The sequence below is a fragment of the Tamandua tetradactyla genome, chromosome 21 (assembly GCF_023851605.1).
Source record: "Tamandua tetradactyla isolate mTamTet1 chromosome 21, mTamTet1.pri, whole genome shotgun sequence".
Lineage (NCBI taxonomy): Eukaryota > Metazoa > Chordata > Mammalia > Pilosa > Myrmecophagidae > Tamandua > Tamandua tetradactyla.
Window position 1 is genome coordinate 39,725,572 of NC_135347.1, and position 18,583 is coordinate 39,744,154.

Below are 18,583 nucleotides of genomic sequence, written 5' to 3' on the forward strand. Positions count from 1 at the left end.
AGAACAATAAATACTTTATAGCTGGCACTTTGTCAAACCTATAAGTGGCTCTGCCTTAGGATTTTACATCATCACTGAATTTACAGTCATTTGAGAAGTGGAACAGGGCAAGAATTACTTCTTTCTAAATCTAAACCAGGCAATAAATCCAACATCAGGATTCTTCTTATTGTCTGTTATCATCTGATGACAGTGCCTTTTACCTTCATTGTCTTGGCAGAAATATGATATGTAAAATTATAATGTCATATCAGTCACCGTGATTTAACACTATCCAGCCTATACCATTTTAATCCATCAAAATTGTCACTTTTTAGTGTAATGATTTTGTGGTGAATTCCCTGTGTTTAATGTGATATATAGTCTCATCTACCCATTGATTTACTGTTCTCTTCCAACGTCTAACAGCTCAGAAGGCTGTTCTTCCTTTTGGACATCTTTGGAGTTAGCAAACAAGAGTAATTTGTGGTAATGAAAGTGCTAACATCTATGACAAAATGAAAAGTGAAAAAAAAATCTTGTTATATTATTTAAGTGGTAGTAGTTTAAGCTGCTTTTAAGGGGAAACAGAAACATGTTTTGTGAATTAAATCATAGGACCCCTAGAAGTATGCCTCTGTGTCCACATGTGACTAAGGTACATGTAACACTATAGGCAGAGTACCTCAGTACAGCATCTTTCCTTAATACTATCAAGAAAACCAGAAACACACCACGTATTCCCCTTCATCAAATTCAGATACATGTAGAACAGATTTCCTTATTCTTAAAAAAATAATTTGCTGGCCAGTTTAAAGTGATTCCTTAAAACTGTTTAAATCTCTTCTATTGGTGACAAAGATAAGCTATCAAAAATAAACCTCAGTTCCCATTTCTCAACTATATTACTCATTTAGATTTGACAAAAATACAGCAACAACCGACCACAAAATCTCCATGTCCAAACACGGAAATTTGTTGCTCATGCTACGTAGCCCGCACAGGTCTGCAGACAGTAATTTAGGAGCCCAGTGACTCGGGGACCCAGGCTGACATTCCACATGGGCCATCAGAGAGTTACTCAGGGGCCCCAGATGATGGAGCCCCACCATCTTGTAGCTGCACCATCTGGAAACCTGCAACCTCCTGAGCCACCGTAAAGGGGAAGAGAGAGTGCCAGGGTCCCACACCAATGATTAAATGACTAAATTACATGTCGCTTGGCTCACAGCCCATTAGCCAGAATTAGCTACATGACTCCTCCTGACTGTAAACTGGGGGAGAAAACATAATCCTCCATGTGCTGGAAGGAGAAAACAGGATATGGGTGAGTTCTAAAAGTCTCAACCTCATATGTGCTTTTCAAGAATGAAAATCGTATGAATTTATTATACCCAACACTCCTTATAGAGTTTTTAAAACCCATGGGCTTGTTCTGGAATGAGAAACCTCATACACACTAAGAGAAATTCCCCTATCTGACACCAGATAACTTAAGATTAACAACTGATTACATTATTTAAACTGCTATTTGTATTTTAGTGAGAGGAAAGCAAATATCATACCCTGCTTATAGTTCAAGCTAATGAAAGCACTGGTCTTTAAAATTGTAATAACTTATTCCAGCTGGCAAAGCAATATAAAGAATTTAAAGTAAAATTTTTCATTTTTGACAGTCATGCCAATTCTGGCTTGTTGAAACATAAATACTGATTTTAAGCACAAAATATTAATAACAAATTTAATAGTCCAGTATTTTTAATTTGACTTTGGCAGAATGAGTCATAATCTCTTTCAAACTTTTTATTTAGGTTCCTTCTATGATGTTACTGCTGTCCATGGCCAGACTTGTCCAGGAGCTGTGCCACTTAGGTCTGAATGTGCAGTGCAGCAAAATCGAGAGTTCCTGGGTTGGGATGTTTCTCCAAGGTCTTTCTTATGAGTGGAAAGGAAGGTAAGGTTCAATTATTAATTTATGGAGTGCCTACTACGTGTCCAATGCTCTGTTATGCTCCAGAGATATGCAAATAACCAAAACAAACAATAAGAAAACATTACTTCTTTCTCAAAGCTCACATACTAGTAACAAAAGAGTACAGAAAAGATTAAGTGGAGCTATTAAAAAAAAAAACTAACAAAATAAATGAGTATGATAATTCCAGGTGATGATAAAGCTATGAAGAAAATTAAGTCAACTAGTGGCATAGTGACATTGGTAGAATTTGAAGCTACCTTGGATATCCAGGGAAGTTCTCTGAGAATCTGACATTTGAACCAAGACCAGGAGGCTATGAAGGAGCGAGGGTAGAGACATTCAGGCTGAGAGAGTCCCAGAGGGAATAATCTTAAAGCAAGAGAAAGCTTGGCATGTCAAATAAAACTACCAGGGCCACAGGACTGGGGAATGAGGGAAACAGGTTAATAGGCCAAGTGAAGGGAGAACCAGGAAAACAGGCTAACTGCAACTCATAAGTCAACAGTCTCCAGATTTCCAAATCATTAATCTGGCATAGAACAGAAAGTTTCACGTGGTGATTAATAGTTGATACTAAACAATCTCAGTCCTAGTAAGATGCTAGGATAACAGAAAGTGTAAAAACCCGTCATTCCATTCTAAATAGGCTCTTAGAAGAGATTTTAAGGTAGCTAAAATTATTGAGTAATCATTCCTTCCAGCCTCCAGTGTTTTGGAGCAGCTAGAAGAAAATATCTAACCCATAATAAACTCTGAAATCTGTTCTGTATCTACTTGTTGAAGTGTACCTCGAAAATCATTGCTTTTTCATTCTGTTCTTTGTATATATGTTATATTTAACAATTAAAAGGTGTTTTACATAAATAAATAAAATCCATGGAACTACAGTACACAATGATCCCTGAGTTAAACCATGGACTTAAAATTGTGAAAATGTGCTATCATCAATTGTAACAAATGATTCACACCAATGCAGTGTGTTGGTGATGGGGAGGTGGGTGAGAATTCTGTGTGCATGATTGTTCTGGAAATCCACAATTTCTCTAATAAAAAAATAATAATAATAAATTTTAAAATGTAAAATATATATATTGAGTAATCAATGTAAGCTTGGGGCTGTGTCTGTGAGAATTTAGAGAAGACTGAGTCTATCTTGAGAAATTTTCAACTGAGTGAAAATAACAGAGGATACTCCACTTGAGAATGAATCAAGGCTTATGGAAAATAAAATGTAATTAAGTACACATTAACATGAGACAAATTATATCTCACATGCAGAGGAGAAATTCAGAAGCAAGTGAGATTACTCAAGAAAAGAGAGACTTAATTTATTTGGAGTTTTCCAGGAAACCCTAGAGGAAAGATTAGCTTGTAAGATACTAAAAATGTGAAAAGCAAGGTATTACAGGTAGAGGGAAGGGAGTGTGCAAAGTGTGAAAAATTATTATTGTCTCAATTATCTATTGCTACTTAAACCATCTCAAAATGTGATGACTTAAAAAAACGGTACAGTCTGTCATGGTTGTTTTTCTTGACTAGGTCCTGCTGGGTGGATTTTGCTTGGGGTCTCTCATGCAATGGCTGAGGCTCTACCAGGCTGTCCATCCGAAATGGCAGCTGACACTGACTGTTGGCCTTAGAGCCCTCAACTGGAATGCCTTCCAATGATCTCTCCATGTGTCTCTTGCTTCTCACAACAGCAGCTAGTTTGCAAGAGAAAATGCTTTACAGAAGCTGTAAAGTTTCTTATCACCTAGCCTCAGAAGTCTCATAACAGCACTTTCACCCATTTTATTGGTCAAGCACATCTCTAAGGTCAGCCCAGATTCAAAAGGAAGGAAAATCTATCACAGTCTGCCTTTTGGCCACCAAAAATCCATTCTCCTCCCACTCACTGTCCCTCAAGACTTCCAATATTCTCATCCCACTATGGCGTCAGGCTCAGACTTGTCATTTAAATCCAGTCCAGGTGCAAATGTGATGTGGTACCTCTGGTTCATGCCCTCAAGTGTGACTCCTACGAATCTGAAGATTTCATAGATTTTTTTTTCACCAAAGATTTTTGTTCACCAAAAAAGACAAGTGATCTGCATTAGACACACCCCACACAATGTTGAGACAGGCATAAAACATAGAAATAGATACTTTCTTTTACAAATTTACAAAGTGGGAGGCACATGCAGGTCCACAGAAGTTCTGAAATCCATTTGGGATTATGGTGCAAGTTCCTTGATTATGGCATAGTCCTGATTCAGGAATGGTCCTCTGGAGCTCTTAGCTGCTCCCTCTAGGATGTCGGTTCTGCCCTCTGAATCATCCTTCTTTCTCCATGAAAATATCTATATTTGTAACTACATCATGTTTTCAGCTTGCCCCCTCCATGTTGGAGTTTCAAAAAACACCATACCTCTTGCAGCCCAGGCCTATATAATTCCTTTTAAAACTCTGTGGCCTTCCTCTGTGTCATTTGACTGCTCCATTCAACAAAAGCCATATCCCAATTTCTTTCTAAAATACTTGCCTTGAACATCAATGTCCATGACCTTAAGATACCTAGAAAACTTTTTGTCCAATTGAAAGGACCTAAGAGTCCCACTCTTAAGATTCCTAGAGGCTCTTTCTCCTAGTACAAGGGGTCTGCCTTAAAGTTCTTAGATGCTCTATTAACTAACCCTTAAATCTCAGTCACAGCCAGGGTCTTATAGTCACACTCTTGTTATCTTTGTCCAAAGCTCATGTTTTTTGATACCACCCTGGATGTGATCTTTGCCCTGAATTTATTGTATTGCTGAATTTGAGAATCTTTTGCTGAGAGAGTCTGAAGATCAGAAACAGTTTTATTTTGAACATAGAAAGGCCTGCCTCTTCTATATTTTCTCTAAATTCTGATGAAAACTGTTCCTTTTTTTGGTTCAACCCTCTCGTCTCATTTTTTAATCACAGGCACTAAAAGAAACTATTTGGCAATATGTGTAGTTTGCCTATAAATCTCTCCATCCAATTTTATAAATTCATTAGACTTCCTATTTTCCACATTAAGGCAGGTGATGGTGTGGCCAAACTTTCCACTACTACGTAACAAATATCCTCTTTATTTCATGCCTTCAGAAATACTTTCCTCACTGTTCTTCAGGTTCTTAATAATAATCTACTCAAGGCTCTTGGGGCTTATATTAACAATCTCTTTAAGGCCCTTCCAATGTCTTCCTGCCATCCAGTCTCAAAGCCAATTTCTTCTGATTTAGGTTTTTATTATGGCGGTATCCCATTTGCAGACTCCAAATCCTGCATCAGTTAAACTTCAGGATGGAAAGTTTGTATGAAAAATATGATATAAAGAATTTATTATAGTAAATTGAACTTTACCCAATCATGGGGAAAGCCATGAATTGCAGGTCCAAAAAGATCAGAGAGAAGTCATTAGCCAGCTCTGGTGAGGATAAACAAATCAGAGTTTCCAGGCACATCCCACAAAGGGCGATGAAGTAGAAGTCTATGGACATTTGTTTGTTCTCCATGGCTACTGGTTTGGGAAGTTCCCAGTGAAGCATTTGATAGCAGGTCTGAAGCTGCTGCTGTTCGGCAAGAAGAGCTGAAATGGATGGGGAAAAGCAACCCCACAGTGAAACACACTGACACTTCCGCATCTGTTCCTCTCTGCCACTAACCAAAGACAACCTTCAGAGTCTAAGGTCGGCTGCTTCGCTTTTGCTCCCCAAATTCCATTCATATTTCTCTTGTAGCTACGCTGGTCAAGAAGCGTACAGGGTGGGCCACGATGGCTCAAGAGGCAGAGTTCTCGCCTGCCATGCCAGAGACCTGGGTTCAGATTCCCGATGCCTGCCCATGCAAAAACAAAAACAAAAAGCATACAAAGAAGGGAACCATAAACCAAGCTTAGCTAAGTTGACACAGTACAAAACAACCATGCTTATAGAGACAGCAAAAATTATGTTCCTCACTTAGTCAGATGCTTATTCCTCTTTTTCAACAGACATCGTAAAAAGTAAAAGAAAACAAGTAAAAGCTGGTTCTATTCTATGCCAAACTGTGATTTTTATTAATCTTTCAATAATTTTCAAGAATATGAAACTATTAACAGTCCCTGATGGTACATGGTAACTTAGTATCTCCTTGTACATATGTAAAAGCCTTCTCCTTTCCTCTTCCTGTATTTCGGATCAGCTTGCTCTCCAGTTAGAAAAAACTGTATTAGTTGTTATTTTGGTTATGTCATTATAAATGCGTTTTGTTAAAGAAAAATGTAGTCAATATAGAAAAGCAGGCTGCAACAACCACCATTAACATCTCAGTGACCATTCCCTTATGCTTGTCTTTATGCATACACATACACACACACACACACATACACACACTTTTATATCATGCAGGGTATTTTTTTACTGTGAACTTCTTTTATGAGTTTGTTTGCTTGTGAGTTAATTTTTCTTATCTCCTCTTTACCCTTCTCCTCTCCCTACAAATCATTACTTCCCTACCAAGGCAGCTAGTGTTAGAAATATTAACTGAACAGGTAGTGCTAACATTATTTATCAAATTAGACTTTTTTTCTGGTACTATACCAATATCATGTTTCTTGTTAGTAATGGATTCATAATATATTTTAGTAACTATTAAGACAAATTTATTCCCACTGTCCATTTTTTCCCTAACTCTTCTGGCTACTGTGATGGTTTGATGGTTTGAAGCCAGAAAAACAGGTTCTTAAATTTAATCTATTACTGCAGATGTGAACCCATCATGAGTAAGGTTTTTTGATGAGGTTACTTCAGTTAAGAAGGTGTGGACCTCCATAATCAGGATGAGTCTTGATTCTGTTCCTGGGGTCCTTGTTAAGCCTATCATGAAACTCAGACAGAGAGACGAAACCACAGAGGGAGTAGCCAAAAAATGAAATCATCAGAACCTGGAAGAGGGGAGAGAAGAGGAGATGCTGCCACGTGCCCTGCCATGTGAAAAACTAAGAGTCAAGGATTGTCACAGCCAGTCCCAGAAAGTCACAATCTTCTGGAACAAAGCATCGCCTTAGTGCTGCCTTGATTTGGACTTTCTTTTAGCCTCAAAATCGATAGCTAATAAATTCCTACTGTTTAAGCCAACCCGTTTCATGATATTTGTGTAAGCACCTTAGCAAACTAGAACAGCTAGTGTTTGTGGTTCATTCTTTTATATTGAAGTCATTTCATTAAGATCATTTTATCCAATTTATTAAAAAATATATATAAAATCCCATGGAAATTCTAGTTGGAATTGTGTTAAATGTATATATTTATTTGGTATAATTGACATTTTATGTTACTAATTCTTCCCATTCAAAAGTATGTCATGACTTTCAAATTAATCAATGATCTTAGATAGATCTCATAGTATTCTTCATACAGGTGAAGTTTCCTTCTTCATAAAATTTTGCCTAATATTTTATAGCTTTCAAACTCACTTTTAATGTGATAATAAAGAATAAACAAGCCTAACTAAGTCACAAACTTAAATCCTTTTAGCTCCTGGATATGTGGTGTGGGCCATGAGCAAATGCTCAATCAAAATTATACTGAGGACCTGAACCAGTCAGTTCCCTGCATTGATGAAGTGAAGATATAGGACAATGTCAATTGTAGTTACTACAAAAATAGGAGTGAACCGCAGCAAATCCATAGTCACTAATAGACAAAAAGTAATAAAAATAATAATTAAACCTACTATTTTTTTTTCATGAATTTAGTTAGAATATTTTATAACGAGTAACTTAAAAGTGTTGCTTTCATGGTTAAATGGTTAAAACCAGAATCTGAATAGAGGCAAGGCAGGAAAACCCAAGCTGCAAATCCACAAACCAACCTCTGTTTACAGTCACACAAAGTTTCTTCAGCGAACTGCCTCTCCTTCAGTTAGAATCCTTCCTAACCACAAGTAAGAGAAACAGTTGGTTCTCCACCCTGGATAGTCAACTTCATAATGTTTAAAATTTGATTCTGAAATGTCAAAAATGCAATTATTAGGTGCACGGGTGGTTCAGTGGTAGAATGCTTGTCTTACATGGGAGACCTGGATTTAATTCGAGGATAATCCACTTGAAAAAAAAAAGAAAAAGCAATTATTTTCATATTGAATATTCTATGATTAACAGCTAATACTAATCTCTTGAGAAACAGTATAAATAGGAAGAAGAGCAGCATATGAATTTTTCTGCCTGTCTTTCTGATAATTGGTCTACGGCAACATCCATTGTTCCTGATTTCAAGCCACATATAAAGACAGATCAATTGGTTAACTGAACAGTGTCAATCAAGATTTTTTTACATGTCCCTGAATACCAAATTATCCTATTATAGTATAGTATAGTATTTATGGTTGGGATGAACTTAAAGAGTCCTCTATCCCAAACATTGAACTCCACTTGATTTTACTGTTTTATTTCTAATTAACAGGCCAACAAACCAGAGCTGAATTACAAAAGGCAGGTGCCCTGGTCTCCAAGCCATAAGGACACACATGTACACATACACACAAAGCAAAAAACGTAATAAATTTAAAATATGCAGCTAGTCAGTTTAGATTTTAACATATTACTCCTTACTGCTCCACTCAGTTCCTGGCTTTGATTATGAATATGTCCAAAATGTATGCCATATATCATTATTCACAATTCTCACTGCTTTTGATGGAGAATGGATCCTTTTAAGAGGATAGTCTTTTAGTAGCTCTGTTATAAAAAAATTCACTCATTATAGTGGCCTTTAACACATGTAAGGATACAATTAAATGGTAAAGAGTAATAGTGGTGAAATTCAAAATATTTACTCAGTACAGCAAGGACATTGCCAGCTAACCAATCCTCTTTCTCACCAAAAACAAAAAAATATAATACAAAATCTACACATGTCTTTTTCTCCCTGGATGAAACATCCCTATGACTTTCAAAACTGGTCTCATTATCATAGTTTTAAATCTTCTCCCCGTGCTGGTTATTCTCCTCCCAGCCCTCCACAAAGCCACATCCCTCATATGATGAAGACAGTATCCCATATATGCTTCTACTAACATCAAGTACAGCACTACTTTCACCTCTCTCTCTCTTTATCCCATAAATTTAAAATAGTTGAAAATTGCACCAGCCTTTTTATTTGCAGCCTTGTCACCCTGTTGACTTATGACAAGTAATCTTTCTGTAAATAATCTTTTAATATTATCTTATTACATTCACAGTTTGTGTCAAAATACTTAATTAGAAAAATAGATGCCTATGTGATGACTCTAGAAGAGAACCTGCCAGAGTAAATTTTCCTCTATCCCAAAATACATGAGACAGAATATCCTGATGTGTAACATATTTATTTTAACTGCTCAAATTAAAAGGTGCTCAAAAGAAGTGTTTTCATACTTCACAATTTAATTAACATTCACATGACTTTGAGAAGCATCTTTTATACCAATGTTTAATTCACACATCAGTAAACACTAATGATAAATGTATTATCATATTATCTTCTTGCAGCTAGGTATATCAGTGACAGGCATTACAGAATTAAATAGATAAATAACATTCCAAGGCTATAATAAAAAATTATTGTGGTAATTACTGATGCTGAAAGTAAAGATGTTTAATCAAATCATTTTCTTGTGTTCCTATATTTTAATTTAAAAATGAATTTGAGAAATCACGGAGAAAGTTCATGCTTTCAACATCAAATTCACATACAATTAGTGCCTTTTTGCAACAATTATTAACTATCATGCTCAGCATTCTTTTAAACCAGCATATAGACATTTCTCTTGCTTTTTTCTCTTCATCTCACTCTTTGCCTGCTTTGTTTCTTACCAAGGTTTGGCATCAGAGAAAAGTATTTATTTTGCTTGGATAAAATAATTTCCATTTTTACAGTCCAAGAGATTTCCTCATGGCTAGACAGAGTAGATGTTTGAAGATTCTTCCAGTTCCCTTTATTGTTTATATTGTGGCTTTTAACAGATTCTGAAAAAAAAGACATAACTTTTATATGATTCTATTTCATAGTGTAAGTTCATACAAAATCTGCTTTCCAACAGTCCTCTACTTGTTTGATAATATAGATTTTTTTCCTGTTATTGATTTTGGATTTTCAGAAACAAATAGTTATTTTCTTGAATGGTACTCCATAATTTTCTGGCTGCATTTATATTCTCTGGTATTTGCTAGAAGTGGCAATTATTACCTGAGTATTAAATTAACATGCACTAGTGCATTTAATTAATCAGAAGATAAAGAAGAATCCTTACACATGCCCTGATCCCTCAAAATAGTATAAAAGAAAGTATGACTAATTGATACCTATTAATTTATTTTTAGACAACAATAAGAGTCTATTATAAGTTAATATAAATTACACATTTTATGAAAAATAAGTATATTTTCAAAAAAAATTGGTTGGAAGAATAGTATTGTATTATACTTTTGAAAATTTCATTTATGTCTGGCTTCACAGAAAACTGCCATATTCTCATACCTCCTTTGCATTCAATCTGTTGCTATATGATGTTTTGGTTAAAGCATTGCCTTAGTTTGCCATGCTGTTATGAAATACCATACATTAGGTTGGTTAAAACAACAGGACTTTATTAGCTGATGGCTTTGAAACTAGAAGAACTCCAAAATCAAGTTGTCAGCAAGGCCGTGCTCTCTCCCAGAAGACTGGCTGCCAGCCATCCTCGTGGTTCCTTGGTTGTATTTCTGCCTCCTGTTGCATGGTGACGTCCCCCTTTCTCACTGCTCTGCAGGCTGCTGTGACTTTCAGCTTTTGGTTCCTCCTATGGCTTTCTATTTACACAACCTTCAGTGATCTGGACAAAGGCCCACCTTTGTTCATATGCCACACCTTAACCAAAAAGTAACATCTTCAAAATGTCTTATTTACAATGGGTTCACACCCATAAGGGCACGGATTAAAATTAAGAACATGTGCTTCTCCCAGGGGTGTAATTCTCTCTGGCAACGTGGGACAGAACTCCTGGGATTTGCCAGGGCCCAGCATCATGGCAGTGAGAAAGCCTTCTTGACCAAAAGAGGAAAAAGAGAAATGAGACAAAAGAAAGTTTCAGTGGCTGAGAGATTTCAAACAGAATCAAGAGATTATTCTGGACAATATTCTTATGCATTATATAGATATCTCTCTTTAGTTTATGGTGTACTGGAGTGGCTGGAGGGAAGTACCTGAAACTGTTGAGCTGTGTTCCAGTAGCCTTAATTCTTGAAGACAATTGTATAAGCATATAATTTTTACATGTGACTGTGTGAGTGTGAAAACTTTATGTCTGATGATCCTTTTAGCTAGGGTATGGACTGATGAGTAAAAAAAACTATGGATAAAAAAATAAATAATAGGGGGGATAAGGGATAAAATTAATTGAGTATACTGAAATACTAGTGATTAATGAGGAGGTATAAGGGGTATGAGATGTACGAGTTGTTTTTTTTTGTTTTTTTATTTCTTTTTCTGGAGTCATGCAAATGTTCTAAAAATGATCATGGTGATGAATACACAACTATGTGATCATATCGTGAGCCACTGATTGTACACCATGTATGAACTGGATGTGTGTGAAAATTTGTCAATAAAAATACATTTAAAAAAAAGAACAGGTGTTTGTTGAGGTACATTCAATCTACCAACAGCATCACAATGATGTTAAGAAAATCCAGCCTTACAGGAGAATGTTATTGGAAAAGGTTGGAGTTTTTAGTTACTTTTTCAGATAATGAATATTTGGATATTCTTCTTTGATATTACATAAAACTCAACAAGTAGTTGTTGCTTAAAGTTGCATATTAATGAACTTTGCCTACCCTGTTAACAATAAAATCCACTGGTTTATTCTATACTTTGAATGGATATTTAGCCATACATGATTTTCTAATATTGTACATTGGTCATTTGGAAAACTCTTGGTTCACTGGGCTATGCAGATCTTCCAAATGTTGACACATTTTATTATATGGTGTCAAAAAAAATTACATTTATTGATATCACTTCTGATGTTAAAAAAAAAGGACTTCAACTACAGGAAAACTGTCAAGCTCACAATAATCCATACAAGCTTTCCAAAATTCAAATTTTTACATACAAGTTTAGATTTCATCATCAGCAACATGGAAAGACAGGCTCATTTCATTTACTTTCAAGAAAATGTTGTTTTCAACACACTCAACTCTGAGCAGCTACAGTTTATCTATCAGTTGCTCTTTCAAGTAAGTTGTTTCATTAGAAAGCAGATAGTTCAGTCCTCAATGAAAATAATCTCACAAGTGCTCTTCTTCCAGCTGCCATTAAACAGAGTACAGAAGTGCTTTATACATACTTCCCATTTCATCACACAGAATATTAAAAACTTACATTCTCAAGAGTTGAAATTTCTAACAATGGTTTTTCAAGACTATTCTTAAGTGAGACTAACTTTTTTTGTGTATATATGTATTTGTTTCTCAATTGGGACATTAGCAGTGAAAAACACATTAAATACTAGTAGAGTTTGATTCATGCTTAGGTATCAGTAAGTTGCCTGCCATTGCTTTGTGCACCAACAATGCAAACAGTAACAGTGGCAGATGCCAATATTTCTTCATGTAATTAAGAAATTGGTTTTGACTTTGTGGCTTTCCTGAGTCATCAGCACACCAGGGATCCACAGGCCAATGAGAAGCACTGGACCATATCCAGACAGGACAGCATTCTATATGAAGATGCATTCAAAGATTAATCCAGTAATTCAGCCAAGAAAGGTGTGTGAACTTGCACCTGGGTATAGCAGTGGAATGAGTAAGAAGTGGTCAGATTCTGGAGCCAACAGGAATTTTAGCTGCTTTGGCCACAGGATGCAAGAGAAAACAAGAAATTGAAGATGACTAAATTGGGAGCCTAAGCAAACTGAAGGGTGAGAGTACTATTTACTGACATAAGGAAGACATCAAGAAAATATTTAGGGAGAAATTTGAAACTTTGCTTGGGACATGTTAAATTCAAGATATTTACAATATTTTCAAGCAAAGATAACAGGCACACAGTTGGATATAAAAGCCTAGAGTTCAGGGGAAAGATCTGAACTAAAAATATAGACATTACTCATATAATACGTAAATAATAGAAACTTCTACTCACTATGCACCAAACAATGTACTGGATGATTTTGGCAATTCATTTATTCCTCATGACAATTTTTTTAGTTTATTAGGAGTATTATTATCATTAGTATAATTTTCTAATACCTAACACAGTGTCAAGTTATGTAAACTATAAAAATATTTGTTGAATGAATTTTTAACATATGGTTGAGGTAGTCAAGATTCAGAAAAGAAACTTAATCACAACTAATAAGTAGCAGAACCAGTATTCAAAATTAAATTTGTTTCTAAATCCACTTGGTTATTCTTCCCTATAATATGATCTTATATAATAATAACCTTATATACAAAGCAAATTCACACTCACCAATACATTCACTCTTCACAATAAACATTTTAGGTAGGAGTGGATGAGTGAATAAGGCTTACAGGCTGAGTGGCTTGACATAACTATATGTCTTGTCACCTTGCCGGGACTCCTACCAGCCAAAGCCAAAGATGACCACATAAACTAACCGTGGAAAGAAAATCTTCTAACCTAAAGATAATTGTGTACATCAACTATAGAAAACTTTCTACCCAAAGCCTTCTTGAAGACCGGCCCTGTGACTCTATAGGCAACCAGACTTCAAAACATGTTATCACACATAATGTGGCAAAATAATCCATTGCAATAATAACTTGTGGGTTTTTTCCTTTCCTCACTTATTTATAGTTCCAAACAAATGAGAGATATTGTCCCCTTCCTCCTACAAAAGAGCAAATTCACCTTGGAATCCTGGAGGGCTGAGCACTCTCTTTCCGAACCGGAAAGTTAACAGGGTTTTATTTGGAAAAGCCTAGGCTGACAGAGGGCACAGAATCTTGGGAGGGGTCTTATGATTAATAAATGGGAAGTGAATATATCTGAGAGAAAGAGAATTTCTCTGAAACTGGAAAAATGGAAGTTATTTGGGGTTTACGAGAGGTAGAGGGCTCTTTCCTGTAATATTAACAGAGTTTCCCACTTCATCTAGGTCTCTATGCATGTGTCACTAGCTCCCAGAGGCCTTGCTTGACTGCCCCATCTAAAATTAAATCTACCTCCATCCCTTACCTTGTTTTGTATTCTTTTCAAATACTAATCTCAACTTGAAATTGTACAGCATATGTATTGTTAACATCTACTTATGTATTTACGAGCAGCTAATTATTCTCCATCCCACTAAAATTATGCCCTTAGAGCAGGGATATGTCCTCCAACCTATAAAACTATCACACAGTAGGCAATCAACAAATATTTGTTAAATGGATGGTTTTCCAAATCCCCTCGAGGGGCAGTTTTAGGTTGCCAGGCTGCTATGAAAAGTACCACACAATGAGTTGGCTTAAGCAATGACTCACAGTTTTGAGACTAGGAGAAGTCCCAAATCAAGACATAATCAAGATAATGAATTCTCCCCAAAGTCTGAACATTCTGGTACTGGCTGCTGGCTATCCTTGGGACTCTCTGGCTTGTAAACCTTGCTTCCTTGATTCTAGTTTCCAGCCTCTCATTGTGGTTTTCTCTGAACTCTGACTTCCAGTTTCTTTCTCTTTATAAGACCTTTAGTAATCTGGATGAAGACCCAACCTCACTCAGTTGGCCACACCTTAACTAAAAATAATTTCTTCAAGAGATCCTATTTATAGTAGGTTCACACCTATATGAAGGTGGATAAGATTAAGAACAGGTATAAATTGGGGTACAGAATTTAACTTACCAAAGGCATGAAGGATGCAAATATAATTGCTAGAGCCAAGGAAGTTCATCTTTTCTAACTATTGGGGGGGTTAAAATTAATTTTAATTAAATATTAAAGTTCATAATAATTAAAGTTTATAAAAAATGTTAGGGAAAATGAATAAAAAGAACAACAACATATCACTACTTAGCTTTAAGAAAATGGAACACGGGCGGGCCATGGTGGCTCAGCAGGCAAGAATGCTCGCCTACCACGCCAGAGGACCAAGGTTTGATTCCCGGTGCCTCCCCATGTTAAAAAAAAAAAATGGAACACTACAATAACTTTAAAGCCCTTTAGGGGTAATATAATTACCCCTGTGAGTCATACTTTAAGAGGTTCAGGGAAGAGCCATCCAACCCCAAAATATTTTCCAATCCTTCTTGCAGTGCCTTGAATTCCATCATTAGACCCTAATTTCTTTCTTTTTCTTTTGTCTGCATGGACAGGCACTGGGAATCGAACCCGGGTCTCTGGCATGGCAGGCAAGAACTCTGCCACTGAGCCACGGTTGCCCATCCTAGATCCAAACTTTTAGGACTTCAAATTTTTAACAACAGCAAGCTACATATTTTTCAAAAGCAACTATCCTCAGACAACATGACTCTTCAAAATGTCATATATAGATAATAAGAAGGGAATCTGCACCACCTAACACAGTAGTAAGTTCTTATAAGTGTTCATTGCACCACTACTTGATTGATTGAAGAAGCATGAATGAACCAAAGCCAAGACTGACCTTCTCCATAGTCCACCCAGTTGACTAGTAATAATGAGGCATTTCCGCACCAGCCCCTACCCACATGACAGCCCACACGACGGTCTGTTCTTTGCTATTGCATCTTAGGAGCTCAGTGGACCCCAGGCTTGCATCTGACCATTCATTCTCCGAGCCATGAAGATGGAATACCTGGCATTCTCTAATTTATAAGAAATTTTATGCTGCTTCATTTAGTAAATAAATACAACATTTTTTTGGCTTAGTGTTACTGGTTTAAGAAATGTAATAAATCAACAGAAAATGAAATCTGAAGTAGTTAAATGATAATAAACTACTTTGATATTAAAACCTGAATTACTGTGAATGCTGAAAAATCTTGGGAATATTAATGAGTAACATGCAAATCATGAATTTTTCTCCAGTTTAATATGTAGTAAGTATCTTTTAACTTAAGAACTAGATTAAAAGTCCTTTAGAGGAAGGAAAAAATAAGCACCAGTGGCAAACCTCTAGAAACATAGAATCCTGTAAATCTATACATACAAAAGAAACTCCCCTTCTCTTTAGATGGACAGAAATATTCATGCCACACAAAGGGAGAAACATTGTGAAGTTGTATACAGAGACACTCCTCTAAGAAGTGAAGAGATAAATCAAACAATTCATTTTTTTAATAAAGGAATCAAAAAAACAACATACATTGGGTGGAAACTGAGAAAAAGTAAAGGATTTGGTGTAAATCTAATTAGCCATCTCAGCAGAGAGAGGTTCAGGTTGGTTTTGGTAAACACAGGGTGTTTTTTGAGTGGAAAGTAAATAAGTGCACTGAGGTATTGTACTAATCACATTTGTTCTAACGTTGACCTTATAGTAATTAAAAATTGATGCTTGCAACATAATACAGCTGTGCAATCATATTTAAACCTAATCATTTCATAGAGAGAGAAAAGTTGTACAAAAAGGTCAAAAACACTTTAATTTCATGACAGTAAATTTACTCTTTATTCCCAAAGTGAAAATGTCTAATTTCTAAAAGAGCAAACCAATAATTACTTATTATGAAGCTATTTTAGTCAATACTTAATTTCTCTATATTGATTAGTGTTTAGACATTTAAAATGTACCCTACAGCAAGAATATGTGTTAACAATACTTTTCTCCCTACTGATGTTTTTGTAAGTATTACAGGTATTGATTTAAGATATGTCTCAAAAATGCCAAACTTAATAGCAATCATATAAGAGTTTGGCTCTCTTAAAACAAGAATTTTATTTTTTAATATTTTTAATACCTATGTCCTTGAAGATTCCTTTATAATGTAATAGCTATTTCTGTCGTTTTATGCTTAAATGATGGGCACGTAATTAAATTCTGTATTATAAATTCTTCCCTCTTCCAAAAGTAACAGAAAAAGAAAATACAAAAATGATCAATTCTACCATTTACAACTGGAGCATAATGTGTTCTCATTGTTTTGTGTACTTCTGATTATAAAATAAAGACTGGGGTATTATTTCCCCCCTAACTTGAATTCAGTGTAACTTAGAGCTCCTTGTAATAAAACAAAATGATGCTTCATCAGGATGTTAGTGGGAGCACACCAAAGCAATTTACAAACTTACTATCATTAAGCCTGAGAACATCACTGGGACACAGGTATTAATATAAGACTTCTCTCCTGAGGAGTTTAATGTACTTTACGTAACATTACTTTATTAACTTTTCCTCTAGCTGAGCAAAAAGTCTAGGATATCTACCCATAAACCTCACAATGTATGCATTAAAAAAAGGATGGAAAACAATATTCTGTACAACCACATATTTTAAATTCACTTTTACTGCTGATCTGAAATCAAGGCTAAGGATAAAGTCAACTGAGCATTCAATTTTTTGCTTTATTATTTTCTACAGGTTTAAATTTCATTCATATAAAGTCAGTATTTAAAAGATATTCACCCCATTAAGTCTTAAGCAATAATTGTTTCTAAAAATGGGGGAAATTTGAAAATAATAATCAAGTTTTACCTTTATTGTATTTCAAAACTTTAAAAACAGATTATAGTCCTGGGGACAGGTACCAAAACAGCTTTAAATAAATATATGCATTTTTTAAAAAGGATACACATTTGCACACATGTTAACAGCCAGAAGAAATATATAAAATGAAGTACATAGAAATACTAACTATATCTAGTGGTGTTTAGCAAGTGGACCTCACTGTCTTAAAGAGTAAACATGAATTAACTCATTTAATCTCAACAATGGCTCTATAAGATGGGATACAAAAATAAGCTTGGAATTTTTAAGTAACTTGTCCATGATCACGCCAGTAGTAATTTGATAAGTAATCAATTCATTAGATGGTCCCCACAAAGCAGAATGAAAATTAACAAATAAATGAGGAAACTATTTGAAAAACTCTTCTCTAACACCCATAAAATTATGGAACTGAAAGGTTTCTAAACTGGGATTCACCTTGTTCAGCCTTTGCATATAATTAGAGCAAAGCTGCACCCTGAGAGAGTAGTTAGAACAGAAATAATAAAGAGGAAAAATACTGCCCCAAACTATATATCCTATGCCCAGTAAATACCAGATGCATCTGCTACTTTCACCATCAGAACCACCATGGAAATGGTCAGGCTCAAGGCCAAGATAGGAGTTTGGGAGCTGGACAGTGTCAGTGTTTATTAGAGGCTCCAGCCAGAGGGAGGGAAGAGACTCTGTTACAGTAAAGCAGATTTGCTCCCAATCAGCCTCACCTGCACCCAAATATCCGGTAGAAGTCGGCTTCTTGTCTATTGATAGAAGTCTGCAGAAAAAGAGCAAATACATTAGATTAGCCTTTTGCTGAACTTCTCCCTGACCCTTGCCCTATCATCATTACCTCAACTGGAAATGTCTTAGTTATGCAAAACAGAAATGCTTCTTGCAGAATTAGGTCATTATTTCCTCTTCCCTCTATTTATACTGGTGTATATCTAAAGACAATTATTTATCATTTTCACTTAAACAATTATGATTCAGAACTGATT

At 35.6% G+C, this 18,583-nt stretch overlaps 1 long non-coding RNA gene across 1 annotated transcript in view; it reads right to left on the minus strand.

The window, feature by feature from the left end:
• Positions 1 to 9,577: 9,577 nt before the first annotated feature.
• Positions 9,578 to 18,583, minus strand: part of LOC143665584 (uncharacterized) — a 119,440-nt gene continuing 110,434 nt past the window's right edge. The window contains exons 3-4 of the long non-coding RNA XR_013167100.1: positions 18,311 to 18,360; positions 9,578 to 9,944 (exon numbers count right to left, since the gene is read on the minus strand). This is a non-coding gene — a long non-coding RNA (uncharacterized LOC143665584). The remainder of the gene's footprint in view (positions 9,945 to 18,310; positions 18,361 to 18,583) is intronic.